The 14456-nt window shown below is 45.0% G+C and overlaps 1 protein-coding gene across 1 annotated transcript in view; it reads left to right on the top strand.

Moving 5' to 3' along the window:
* The window catches only part of LOC124595221 (large neutral amino acids transporter small subunit 1), a 360642-nt gene that overhangs the window by 173836 nt on the left and 172350 nt on the right, over positions 1–14456 (top strand). The gene's annotated exons all lie outside the window — the stretch shown is intronic.

The following is a 14456-nucleotide window of genomic DNA, read 5'->3' as shown; positions in this document are numbered from 1 at the left end:
AGGCACCAATTTTCCAAAAGGAAAAAATGTAAGCCTTTTTTGTAATTTTTTTAGAGTAAGAAAATTATTTTCAACTGTTAAAAGTTTCATGTAAACAAGTTGACAACTAAATGAAATATATATAGAATGCTCATAAAGCGTAAATGCCAGGTTTTAAATACTTTAAAGAAAATTAAAACGAAATGGGGGTCCACTTTTGGGTACTTTCCTCTATGTATTAATTCAACATGTCAAGCCAACATTTATCATAAACTTTGCAGATGATTTCTTTCGATTATTTATTATGTTAGTTTTCTCACTGTCAACGTTTCTCGATGTTGTCACCAGCATGGTAACTGAGACGATGGTTACAGCCCTTTTACAACGTAACTGGTTGTCCGAGCTACTTGATCTGGAAACCATAAAAGATTAAGTTTCACTGGCGAGTCACCTGAACACAATGTCAGAAGCCATGAACTGAATGAAAAGGTGACTTAAAACGTCAAATCAAAAACACCTTCAGCTGTCTGTATTTCCAATTTTATTTTGTCTACCAGTTTCGGCTTTATACTATGCCATCTTCAGGTCCCGTCACCGATGTGTAGGAAGAACCCCACCTCTTGTGCAGAGTGGTGCAGATTAAACTAGCCCACATAAAGGAAATGCAGTGGAATTGCAGAAACGAAGAGTTAAAATGGACGTACTGTTCATTTACTATGAAAAATGCATTTCTAGAAGATGTTGAAAGGATCCCTGCAACATCATTAGACAGCTGTGCATTTCTAAGCATATTCAGATACATTCGACATAAAGTTCGGATATCGATGGCGGCGACTTCACAACTGATGTTGTCTTTCTGTTCCTGTACTGCGTGTGAATTTGTTTCACAGACACTCGCTCTACAGGTCCCCACAGGAAATAATGACGTGTTGTTAGATCCGGCGAACGTGGTGGCCATAAATGTTTTCTGCCAGTTCGTTCCTCAGTGAAGACATCATTGACTTGTTCCAGGAATACCTTAGACGTTTGGTACGTTGCTCCATCTTGCTGGAAGAAGCAGTATTATCTTTCGTATTCAGTGAGTTGAGCACAAAATGTATCAAAAATTTCCACATTTGCAACCGTATTGAGAGTACTGTCTAAAAACATCGTTCCAGTGACGTGCGTTCCCGTTAACCGCTCCAAACGCCGATTTTTTCATCTCTGAGTGGTTGCTGACACACAATATTCTCCGTTGACCAGTACCTCGTGTTCTGTTAATTCACATGACCGGAAAGATCAAACCATGCTTCATCACTCATGATGTAATGGAATTGGTCTAACAAACCATCGTTGATGTTATTCAAAAGCCACGCAATCTACACGTTCCTGTCATCTTCCCGTAACTGCTGCACAACCATCACATGATATGGCTTCAAATTAAGACTTTTCAGTATCCGCCAGCAACTCCTCACACTAACACGCGCTTATTGGGTCAGTTTATGTGTAGACTTCTCTGAGCCCTGAATAATTCCTTGGCGAATGTCTGCAATAAATTACGGTGTGCGAACTGAAGGAATTCTTTGTTGTTTTACATTTTGCACAGATCCTTACGTGCGCCAGTTTTTATACAGACTCTGTATTGTTCTCTTTACTGGTAGTCCTGTATTCGGATACTTGACCCAGAAAATTACCCGAGTTTCCTTAATCGAGCCTGTTTTCACATATGATTCCACAATTTCAATCCTTTCTTCTGTCGAGAAAGTCGTTTCAGAGACCGCAAAGAGAAATGTTAACTTCCCTGATGAAATAAACTGAAATGCTGCCAGAAGAATGCTAACAATCGATTATTATTTCAGAACTCGGAATATTGCATTCGCATTCAAAGGAGAAAGGAGCTATTTTTAACTGTACCGCCGTGTGCGATCGAAACATGTTGGCGCCTAATTCGAGTGCACAGAAGATGGCATTCTTCCTACATGTCGGTGCAAACGTGGCGTAGTGTAACGTCGAAACAGGTAGCAAAAGTAAAATAAAATTGTGTGTATAGACGGCTGAAGGTGTTTTTGATTGGACATTTTATATTGAACAGTCCAGGTCTCGCAGCCATCTTATATAAAGAGAACTTACAACTGGAGAACTGTGGCTGACTCTCGACGTCAACTAGTGTCGTTATAATATTCCGGAAACCAGAGCCTTTCGATATAGCCGATTACCACAGTTTGCAGAGCCTTGCATCAACGACTATGTGTGATACAAACTATTTTGCACCCGCACATCTGAAACGTTGCTGTGTTGCAACAGAACTGCATGTATTTGTATAATACACACTGTCTGAATTGTCGCCGAGGAAAAAAGTTTCTCAGTAAAAGTCTTGACGTAATGTTCCAACTGTTTCAGACACCTTTTAAGATGTCAGATTCTTTCGTTAACTTTCCTTTGAATTAGTAGTATTTTCCCATCGTGCTCAATAAAAAAATTTGAAAGAGGAATTAAAACGTTTGCTTTTCTGCTATAGTACAATATATTATTACGTTACATAGAGTTCTTTACATTTTTAAGTTTTAATTGTGCGACACCCTGATGAAAAAGCTTCGTTAAAATTACACATGTCCTTAGATTTTTCTTTAGCAATTATTTGTTGACAGTAAATGATTGTGTAGCTCTGCTTTACCTTGTACGTGTTTAAGTATAGCATTTAATCCCAACTTGTAGGGTTACTTTATAAATGCTCAAAAAATCGAAAAAGTATGCGAAATCTTCATCTTGTACACTTCATGTATTAGGCACTGAATTTGTTCCTTTCACAAACTGTTTGTCCTTCTCTTTTTAGGTCTTCCAGCATATCATCTGCCTCTCAGTTTATAATCTAAGGCTAGTACGGGATGTCATGTGCTGATCGTCCTTTATGTGTGCTCGTACCATAGCTGCGATATTTGATTTTTCTCCTTTGAACTGACTCTACTTCTACTTCTTGTCGCTCTGTTTCGTTACGTGGTATGTTCTTGAGTAGAATTTTGTTCTTCTGACAAATTTCATTTCCACACTATGTATTTTACCTGATGACTTTGTATTGCTAGGTAGAGAATGTATATTGTGTACGATGCTGAGATTTCTAAAACCAAGAGCATAGTATTGATTTTGTGGAGCAGAGATCACGTCCAATCCAGAATCATCGTGTCTAATGTGATTTAATAAGAAATATTCTCCTTCACTTATTTGGACTGTCAAATCCGCCTTGTATGCAAGGTAATAATATATCATGGAATTTCTAAAAAGAATTGTCATTTTATTTTTTTGACAAATGGATTTACACTGAAGCGCCAAAGAAACTGGTGTCAGCATGCATATTCAAATACAGAGATGTGCAAACAGATAGAATACGGCGCTGCGGTCGGCAACGCCTATATATGACACCAAGAGTCTGGCACAGTTGTTAGATTGGCTACTGTTGCTACAATGGCAGGTTACCAAGATGTAAGTGAGTTTCAATATGGTGTGATAGTCGGCGCACGAGCGACGGGACACAGCATCTCCGAGGTAGCGATGAAGTGGGGATTTTTCCGAACGAACATTTCACGAGTGTACCGTGAATATCAGGGAACCGGTAAAACGTCAAATCTCCGACATCACTACGGCCAGAAAAAGATCTTGCAAGAACGAGACCAACGACGGCTGAAGAGAATTGTTGAAGTCGACAGGAGTACAACCCTTCCGCAAATAGCTGCATATTTCCGTGTTGGGCCATGAACAAGTGTCAGCATGTGAACCATTCGACGAAACATTCTCAATATTGGCTTTCGGAGCCGAAGGCCCACTCGTGAACCCTTGATAACTGCACGACACAAAGCTTTACGCCTCGCCTGGGCCTGTCAACACCGACATTGGACTGTTGAGACTGGAAACAAGTTGCCTGGTCGGACGAGTCTCGTTTCAGATTGTATCGAGCGGATGGACGTGTACGGATATGGAGACAACCTCATGAATCCATGGACCCTGCGTGTCGGCAGAGGACTGTTCAAACTGGTGGAGGCTCTGTACTCTTACGGATTTATGGACAGCCCTGCAGGATTCAGGGTGTCAGTTTCTTCCAGGACTACTTCAGACATTATTCGAGTCCATGCCATCTAGTGTTGCGGTACCTCTGCGTGCTCGCTGGGACCCTAATGATATTAGGCAGGTGTATCAGTGTCTTTGGCTCTTCAGTGTGTAAGAGGTTTTGTTCTGAGAATTTGCACAGAATGATATGGAATCAGCCGCATCATTTAAGGGTCAAGTTTTGATATCAATTAATAATGTAATGATACACTTCTGACTGTGAAATGGTTTTTGTTTTGTAAATTATAGACACCTCATGAATTAGAATAACACTATCAAGTCAAATCATACAACTGATTGCAAAAAATACGATAAAGATGTACGCTGTTGGGACACTACCAAAAAGTAAACAAAATTATGAGTGCTGTACACTGATCAGCCAGAACATTATGACCACCGATCTATCGCTATAAACCCGTTCAGGCGATAGCAGCGTCACCTGGCGAGGAATGACTGCTATTCAGACACACGAAAATTGCTTGTAGTATTAGTTACTGTCCTGTCCGTGTGTAGAACGGCGAAGAAGCGCAATCTGAGTTTGACCGAGGACGTATTGTTATGATCCGGAGGCTCGACACGAGCATTTCGGAAACTGCAAGACTTGTCGGGTGTTCGAGGACAGCTGTGGTGAGTTTTTTCAACACATGGCGAAACCGAGGTGAAACCACGTCCTGACGTGGGGTTGGGCGACCATCCGTCATTACAGATGTCGGACGTCGTCGGCTGAGCAGACTTGTAAAACAGGACAGACGGCGAACTGTGGGGGGCACTAATATCAGACTTCCATACTGGGCACAGTACCAGTATGTGTCAACACACACTGCACCGAACACTCCTAAGGATGGACCTCCGCAGCCGGCGACCCATGCAAGTGCCAATGATAACACCACGACATCGGCAACTACGACTGAAGTGGGCATATGGGCATAGACACTGGACGTTGGCGCAGTGACAGAGCTTTGCATGGTCTCATAAATCTTGGTACCTTCTTCATCATGCCGATGGGAGGGCGCGAATCCGTCGTCTTCCGGAGGAACAGCTCTTTGACACCTGTACTTAGGAATGGAGACAAGCAGGCGGTGGCTCCATTATGCTCTGGGGAACATTTACGTGGGCATCCAGGAGTGCAGAAGAGATGGTGCAAGGCACCATGACGGCCAAGGAGTATCGTACACTAGCCAGCCGCGGTGGCCGATCGGTTCTAGGCGCTTCAGTCCGGAACCGCGCGACTGCTACGGTTGCAGGTTTGAATCCTGCCTCGGGAATGGATGTGTGTGATGTCCTTAGGTTAGTTAGGCTTAAGTAGTTCTAAGTTCTATGGGACTGATGACCTCAGATGTTAAGTCCCATAGTGCTAAGAGCCAGTATCGTACACTGGTTGCAGACCACGTTCACCCTTCATGACGGTCGTAGTTCCCGACGGCAGTGTCGATTTTCAACAAGATAATACGCTCTGTCGCAAGACCAGGAGTGTGATGGAGTGGTTCGAGGCGAGTTCCAATTGATGTGTTGGACGCCCCATCTCGCCAGATCTGAATCCTATCGGACACACCAGGGATATGATTGAACGTGGCGTCAGAGCTCATCGCACCCGTTCCCGGAATATACGGGAATTAGGTGACTTAAGTGTGCAGATGTGGTCCCACCTCCCTCTGCGACCTACCAAGGCCTCATTACTTCAATACCAAGACGCGTCGACGCTGTTATCCGTGCCTAACAGGTAGTGGTCATAAAGTTCTGGCTGATCGGTGTACCTCCCTGCATGTCTGAAAGAACAGTTGACAATTCGTAGCTTTAGGAAATATGAAATTAAATGTGCTGACTGAGAATTCCTTGACATCAGCTGTATTAGGCATAGATCTAGTATCCAATAGTGTCACATGAAAATTTGTGCCGGATCGATACTCGAACCCGGATTTCCCGCCTACCGCGAGCGGTCACCTATTTAACGACTTCGGCTGTATGTGCACGCTCACCAGACCACCCCAACCTTCCCTTTGTCACACTGTCTTCGCCCTTATATATCGTAGTCCATTGAATTCAATACATAACGTTCGCAACATTGGTTGGATTCCAGCAGCATGAAGAATTGACAGAAGAGAGTCGAGACTACTGTTGTTATAGTCGTGTGCCTGCCTAGGCATGGAACTTGAGAGACGTTCCGAAAGTAATTTTCTTGTTTTTCACACGGAAACTTTGTTGCCAGAATCATACAACAAGGCGTCGTGAACTATACATCTTGCCCTGTTGATCAACATAGTCGTCACTAACACTGAGACATTTTTCGTGGCGTGCAAGCAGTTTGAAGAAACCATTCTGGTAAAATTCGGTGTCCTACGATTCAAGGAATTGTTGCAAAAACCTGCTCCACCTCAGCATTCATTCGTGGATGTGGAAGAACAGCCTCTTTGAGCTTCATCCTCCACACTCTTCCTTCCTTTTGTGAACACGCAACACCAGGGACCAACAATTTGATGAGCCGTGACCTCTTCACCATACACGGTCTGTAGGCGTTCACGGATGACGGACAAACTAGTTCCACATGCCCTTTCATACCAGACAATGGCACGCATTCCGTTGCCGACTACATTGTCAGTACACATCCGCCTGCCATCGTGATGTGTACTCGAATAACCTCGGGCACGCTGGTCTGCTGCTACTCTCCCTTGTTCGGCGCACTGTGCATGCATCAATTCTCCTCCAATGACACTCCTTCCATCGTTGAAACGGGTGTGGATTCATATGGCTTTCGTTTGTGTCACTTGGCACACCATCTTACTTACGTCACACATGACATCAGCAGGATAAGGTATGGATCCACTACCCAAAAATGACACCTGAAAATTAATGCTGGACAGGGACTCGAACTTGGATTTCTCGCTTATTGCGAGCTGTCGTTTTAATCAAACGGTTCAAATGGCTCTAAGCACTGTGGGACTTAATATCTGAGGTCATCAGTCCCTTCGATTCAGAACTACTTAAACCTAACCTAAGGACATCACACACATCAATGCTCGAGGCAGGATTCGAACCTGCGACCGTAGCAGCAGCGCTGTTCCGGACTAAAGCGCCTAGAACCGCTCGGTGACAACGCCCGGCTTAGTTTTAATCACTTCGGCTATATATCTACGCTCCCAGGACTGACCCAAGCTTCCGTACGTCACGCTGTCTACATCCTTATAACACATTTGGAAGATTGGGTAGGTCCGTGAAGCGGGACACGGATAGCCAAAGTGGTTAAGGCGATCAATTATGATAAGCATGAGCTGATGTCAAGGATTTTCCAGTCAACGAATTAACTTCGAAAAATTATGAGTAGCTACATTTCCCTTACTTGCTTCATTTTGATATACAGGGATAGACAACATAATGTGAACATTGGTAGTAATGGGATGGTAGTGTTTGACGGTCAACAACGTAGGTAGGACACGTGTCGCGCTGGACTGTGCGTGTTCAGTACGAACTATGGATCCGTGTAGGTTGTTTACGAGTAGTGCACACTTCGTATTTGTATTCAGAGATTGAGGTCCACGTGCAATGAAAGACCTAACAGAGATCCAAAGAGGGCAGATTGTGGAGGCCCAATTAACCAAGACAGCCAGCTTATTGAATGTTTCAAGAAAATGGCTCTGAGCACTATGGGACTTAACTGCTGAGGCCATCAGCCCCCTAGAACTTAGAACTACTTAAACCTAACTAACCTAAGGACATCACATACATCCATGGCCGAGGCAGGATTCGAACCTGCGACCGTAGCGGTCGCACGGTTCCAGACTGTAGCGCCTAGAACCTCTCGGCAACCCCGGCCGGCAATGTTTCAAGACCTATTGTTTCAACAGTCATGACAACCTACGCAAAACATTGAACTATATCATCGTATAAACGTAATAGTGGGCGATATTCAAAACTAAATGACAGAGATAGTCGTACGCTAACACGTATTGTGTCAAAACAACGCCATCTTCGAGACCCCGTATCTATCGAGATTGTCCGCTGAGAACTCCATAAAGCGAATATTCATGTACGAGCTGCTATATCGAAACCATTAGTGACGACAGCCAACGCAAAAAAGCGTAAAACATGGTGTCAGGATCATAAATCCTGGCCGGCCGTTGTGGACGAGCGGTTCTAGGCGCTTCAGTCTGGAACCGCGCTTCTGCTACGGTCGCAGGTTCGAATCCTGCCTCGGGCATGGATGTGTGTGATGTTCTTAGGTTAGTTAGGTTTAAGTAGTTCTAAGTTCTAGGGGACTGATGACCTCACATGTTAAGTCCCGTAGTACTCAGAGCCATTTGAACCATAAATTCTGGACGGGTGATCAGTGGAAACACGTTATATGTCCGGCGAGTCAATGTTTACATTTTTTCCAACATCAGGGCGGGTTTACGCCTGGAGAACGCCAAAAGAAGCCTACAATCCTCATTGCTTGATTCCAACGGTTAAGCATGGAAGCCTGATGGTGTGTACAGGCATATCATGGTATTCTGCTGGTCCCATCATTACTCTCAAAGGCCGTGTTGCAGCCAACGATTATGTGAACATATTAGGTGATCAGGTGCACCCCATGATTCATATGTTGTTCCCCAACTATGATGCCATATTTCAGGACGATAATGCACCCATTCATACAGCCAGGACAGTACAATCGTAGTATGAGGAGCTTGCAACTGAACTGCAGTATCTTCCTTGGCCAGCACAGTCCCTGCACTTGAACACTATCGAATCCCTGTTGGCGATATTGCAGCGCAGATTCCGGAGCAGATTTTCGCCTACCTCGGCACTACAGGAGTTAAAAGAGGTTCTGATGGAAGAGTGACATAACATTCCACTGGAGACTGTACAATGATTATATGACAGTTTACCAAGAAGAATCGCAGCTGTATTACGGGCAAATGGGGGTCCAACCCCTTATTAATAAACGATTCCCATGTAAGTACCGGTGTTCTCATTCTTTTGCCTATCCCCTGTACGTGGCACAGCATTACGTGTCGAGATCACGCAGAGATGCAAAGAACTCTAGTTTTTTAGACATCAATGCTACAGTTTATGCCGCCAGTAGTTCTGGGCTGAGACGAACGGTAAATCGAACTGTAATAAAATATACATATATAATAAAGTACACAAATCCAGCAAATAGGATCGTGTCAGCTTGTATGAGACACACACACAGCGTTTCTTCGTGGATTCCCAAATCCGTGTAAAGACTCTTCTTGAGAATGTCGCGTAATTGTATCGCACCATTCTAATATTTTTTCTGTTATACTGCAAGAGGCAGCTATTGGGAGGGCGTAAGTAGAGTTCGTTTCCTCGGAAGGATGGTCGTGACCAGTGGTCGCCTGTAGATATAGTGAAAGAAGATTCAGAATTATTATTTATTTCCATAATAATACAGATAGCGCCCTGACTCGTTGTTAACATCGTCTGTCAATGGTCGCTGAGGAGTCGCGTCGTAAGCTGCCTTCAGCCCACTCAAGGCAACAGATTACCGCACACTCCGTTCCAGCCGGCCGCTGCACTGGCAGTTCGCCGCTTACGGTGGCCCCAGTACGGGCTGTACCACGAGCCACGACGCCGCGGCAGTGAGTGACGCCGCGGCGACTTGGGAGGTGCGCTACCCCCGCCCGCTCACCATCCTTCTTCATCATACGCCATACCGCGATGACGGTTGCCGTGTAGCCATGAAGTTCGACGATATTGGCCTGCCGTCCAGGCAGGCCCTATTCAGTCCGCCGGAATGTCAGGAACGCTAGTGTCCTGATCCTGGGGGGGGGGGGGGGGGGGGAGGGGCGGGGGGAGGGGGGGGAGAGGAAAGACGCCTGTCGCTGTGGACGAGCGGTTCTAGGAGCTTCAGTCTGGAACCGCGCTGCTGCTGCGGTCGCAGGTTCGAATCCTGCCTCGGGCATGGATTTGTGTGATGTCTTTAGGTTAGGTTTAAGTAGTTGTAAATCTAGGGGACTGATGACCTCAGATAAGTCCCATAGTGCTTCGAGCCATTTGATTTTTTTGAAGGAAAGACCTCCAGGTCCTCCCATCTGCGACACAGGGTGTGATGTTGAATTCTGCGACTGGTGATTATGGCGAGGTAGTCATCTATCCAAGGAGCGGCTGTTGTCCGTAGCGTGCAGGAAATCGACAACAGACTTGTGCCAAACGTCACTTCGTTGCAATCAAGGGATCGAGTGCGAACCTCATGTACGCCATCGATCCGTCAGATCGACTGCCTCACGAGCTAAGCTGCTGGGGTATTTTTATTTATGGACATTTGCTTATGTAGCTAATGTTTACCCAAAGTCATTCGTCATGACTGTAAAAGGCTTGCTGTTACGAAGGTATCAGCTGTTCCCCTTCTGCCGTGCATGCTTAACCAGTTCGTTATAGTATAGAACTGATTCGTAAAACCTGTTGGTACCGTTTGGGGTGCATTCGTCTTAGCCTTTCTTTCGTCACATAACGAAGATGACGTGACCTGTTTAGCTGCTCTGGCCCACTACATTCTGCTGAAGTCTCCTGCCCGGTTCACCAGAAACGCCGATGTTGTGTTTTGCCCTGACCCAGTCTCAGTGGCGAAATGTTTTCATTGCGGCCACCTGGTGTCGACATTGCCGTAATATAGCGAGATATCTTTGCTCTGGGACTTCGAAAATTTTACCGGTTTTACTGTCTTATAAAAGGAAGACATGCAACAGTACGTTGGATACAGTATTATAGCAATAATTTCTTCTTAAGACCTAGACAACATTAATACCATTTTATGAATACTGGATGGATGCGCTTCGAAGCAAACGAAAAAACTGAAGTCGAAAATACCTTCTAGCCTCTCTTGAAATTAGAATACAAGAGATAGTCCTCATGATATTTATCCCTCTTTAATCGATATACCTCTCAACAGTCATCAGGAAGCCCAAAAGTCGGCAATTGACGAATATGCTAACTACTTCGCCGCAAATCGAAATAGTACTGCTCTCGTTACTGTGGAACTACACTATCTGGTCAAAAGTCTCCTGATACTTAGTAGCAGACATCAGTATGGAGCGTAGAGCGGAGTCGAAGTTCTAACTCATTCCAAAGCTGATCCATTGGTTCCAATTCGGGACTCGGGGCAGGTCAGTCGATTTCAAGAATGTATTGTGCACAAAGATGTTATATGACATGGCATATTGTCATGCTGATACAATCACCATCTCTGAACTGTTCCACTACTGTGTGCTGTACACAGTGTTGTAAACTGTGTTCATATCCTTGTGCGTTTACAGTTTTCTTAAGAGCGATAATGGCTCCACTCCCTAACCACTAGAGACACCTGTATCCCATAACACTACCTCCTGTATACTTCACTGTTGGCACTACCCATAGTGACAGGTAACGTTCTCCATTGTTCAGACTCAATCCGTTCCAAAACAGTGCACAGTTTAGAGCATGATGTGTCAATCCAAATCACTCGTTTCGCCATCCATTGTCCAGAGGCTTTGCTCTTCACACTAATGCAAGTGTCGCTTAGCAGTGACTGCTGAAAGGAGTAGCTTATGGGGAGCTCCTCTACGACAGTATTATTCCCCATTCTTTATAAACCCCTACGCAAAGTCACTGTATTAGCTGTGCTTCCTGTAGCACGTTGGAAATCGTGAGTGATTCCTTCTGCTGATTTCACGCGATTTTTACAACCACCCTCTGCAGTGCTCTAAGTCACTGTCTGTCAGTAGCCTACATGACTACTAGTTTCTTTTTCTTTCTTTCTTGAATGTGATTTCATTCCATTGCCCCATATGGGGCAGGGGAGGGCTGTCAGCGGCACAATCCGCCGCTCTTCGGCCGAGTGACGTGACAGCTAATACAAGAAGAAAATGATACATAGAAAGGCGATAAAAATGGGGGGGGGGGGGGGCATAAAAACGCAGTAAGTGGAGATAATGGAGGTAAAAATAGACTGACATGGAGACGTTTGTGGGGGGACAATTAAAAAAGTCGACATAAAGTGAAAAAACACAGTTGGCGATTTGTAGAGCACAAAAAAGACATTGAAGTCGCACACACAGGTTAAAAGTTGGCCACAGTGTTAAAAACACTCCAGAACAAGACACTTTAAAACCACTTGGAGAGATGAAGCACACACAATGAAGAATAAAACTGTCAGGAGGGACCTGCCGAGGGAGAGGTCTGAGAGGATGTAAAAGGAGGGGAGAACAAGGTGCAGCAGGGGAGGAGGCGGGATGAAAAGAGTAGGGGTGACAGGGTGTGAACCAAGAGGCAGGAGACAGGTGGGGCGGGAGATGAAGAGGGAAGACAAGGCAGGAGGAAGCACAGGAGAGGGGTGAGGGGGCGTAGGAGAGGAAAGCTGCTTGGGAGAAGGGAGGGGGAGGAGAGGGAGCCCTAAGGAGGAGACAGGAGGAAGGTGGGGTTACAGTTGGTAGGAAGAGTAAACGTCAGGGCGAAGCTCATCATCCGGGAGGGGTAGATGCTGGAAGTTGTATTGGGAAAGGAGGTGGAGGGTGTGGAGATGGAGAGAGGCTGGGACACAATGGTAAAGGCGCGGCAACAGGCTGTGGGTAGAGAGGAAGGAAGACACCAGGGGGTGAGGGGGATCGAGGCGGCGGACAATATTACAGGATACGGATATGTGTTCAGGGAAAAGGAGAAGGTGGGGGAAGGGGATGAGGTCGTAGAGGATGCGCGTGGGGGACAGAAGGCGGATGCAGAAGGCGAGGCGGAGTGTATGGTGTTCGAGGGTTTGGAGGGCTTTATAGAACCTGGGAGGAACGGATCAGCCTAGGCTTGGCTGTGGTTATTCATTCGCATTTCCACTTCACAGTCACATCACCAACAGTAGACTTGAGCAGCTTTAGGAGGACATAAATGTCTCTGATGGATGTCAAGTCCATGTTTGAAGTCACTGAACTCTGCTGACTGACCAAGTCTGCTGTTACCGCTTCTCCACTAACAACATAATACCTTCCGCCTCGTGTTATACAGGCGGTACGGCTCGCGTGACATCTAGTAGTCAATTCCGCATTACTTAGAGGTGACCTGATATATTGGATCACGAAGTGTATATGCAGTGTCAGGCTAAGAGTCTCGATTGGTGTTTTGCTGCTACAGTACAGTAATTTGAGAAAGGTAGTGTATTGATCAAGGAGGTTAATCTCTCACCAGCACAGTAGGCGAAACAGAATTAAAAATGTGTTCTGTATAATGGTTAACCCCTTTCGTACTGTAGCGTATCCATCCACCTACCAAAGTCCTACGTTCTTTTTATTTGAGGAAAAGAACAGATTGCGGAAGTGTGAAACAGATGCCGTACGGTAGGTGGCGAGAACTATACAACATAGCAACGTTTCATGTTCTATTGATTCATTCGCGTATCATGTTCTGTCAATCCCATCATGAAGGAATATGGACCGAGTCATGCTATACATTATAATGGGCAGAAGCAAACATTCCTGGCTATGTCTCTAGGCTATACTAACAACAAATTATGACTGGGCTAATCTACTCGAACTGATAATTAATGGTAATTACTTCTATATTACTTGATATACGTACGTAAGGGGAAAAACAGGTACTTTGAAAAAGACACTCCTCCTTTTTCTGTACTGCTCAGCTGCTGTTATTACCTAATACTTCAAAAAGCCTTTTAACTTTAAACGGACCACTGTTGATATGTCTATATGTTGACAAAATCCGGACGTATCTGAAACAAGTCTTAGAGTTAGGCAGAATTTATACAGGATGGGCGGGAAGTCCCCGTAGGCCTGTGACTCTTGTTTAGTATCAAATGCTATTGAATAGGTTGGTAGCTATGTTACTTCTTATCATTTGTTGGAATTCATGTTTACATGTTTTGGCAACCGCAGTCTGTAGCCATGACAGATGTGACCAGTCATAGTTACACTAATGGGGAGCGCTTAGTGATAAGTGAGTGTGAGCACACGGGACGGGCACTGAGACACATTACGGGAGCAGTCCAGGAAAGATTTACTAAGGCTCCACCGTGAAAGGCAACAACTCTGTATTGGAAAAGAAGTGCTTTTGATTTCGGCAGTGTTAAAGACAGGCCGCGGAGTGGTAGGAAGAAGACACGAGAAGAACCATGTCTGGAGTTTCTGCTTCGATTTAAAAATCTCCCATCAAGCCGACACGTAAACGTACTTTGGAACTCGGCGTATTGACGACAACAATGCTAGATCGAATGAAAAAGACCTTAAGATCAGACCTTTTAGACCGACGTTCGTAAATGAGTTATCGGATACAGACGGAAATGAACGAGTTTTAGCATGCCGTGCTATGTTAACTTAATTTCCAAATACAGTGAACCGTCTAATGTCATGTTTTCAGATGAACGTGCCATTTATTACAGATCACGCGCTAGAAATATTGTCGTTTGAGCCAAAGAGAATCCTCACGTA

The sequence above is a fragment of the Schistocerca americana genome, chromosome 2 (assembly GCF_021461395.2).
Source record: "Schistocerca americana isolate TAMUIC-IGC-003095 chromosome 2, iqSchAmer2.1, whole genome shotgun sequence".
NCBI lineage: Eukaryota > Metazoa > Arthropoda > Insecta > Orthoptera > Acrididae > Schistocerca > Schistocerca americana.
This window is presented reverse-complemented; position numbering and strand designations above follow the sequence as displayed.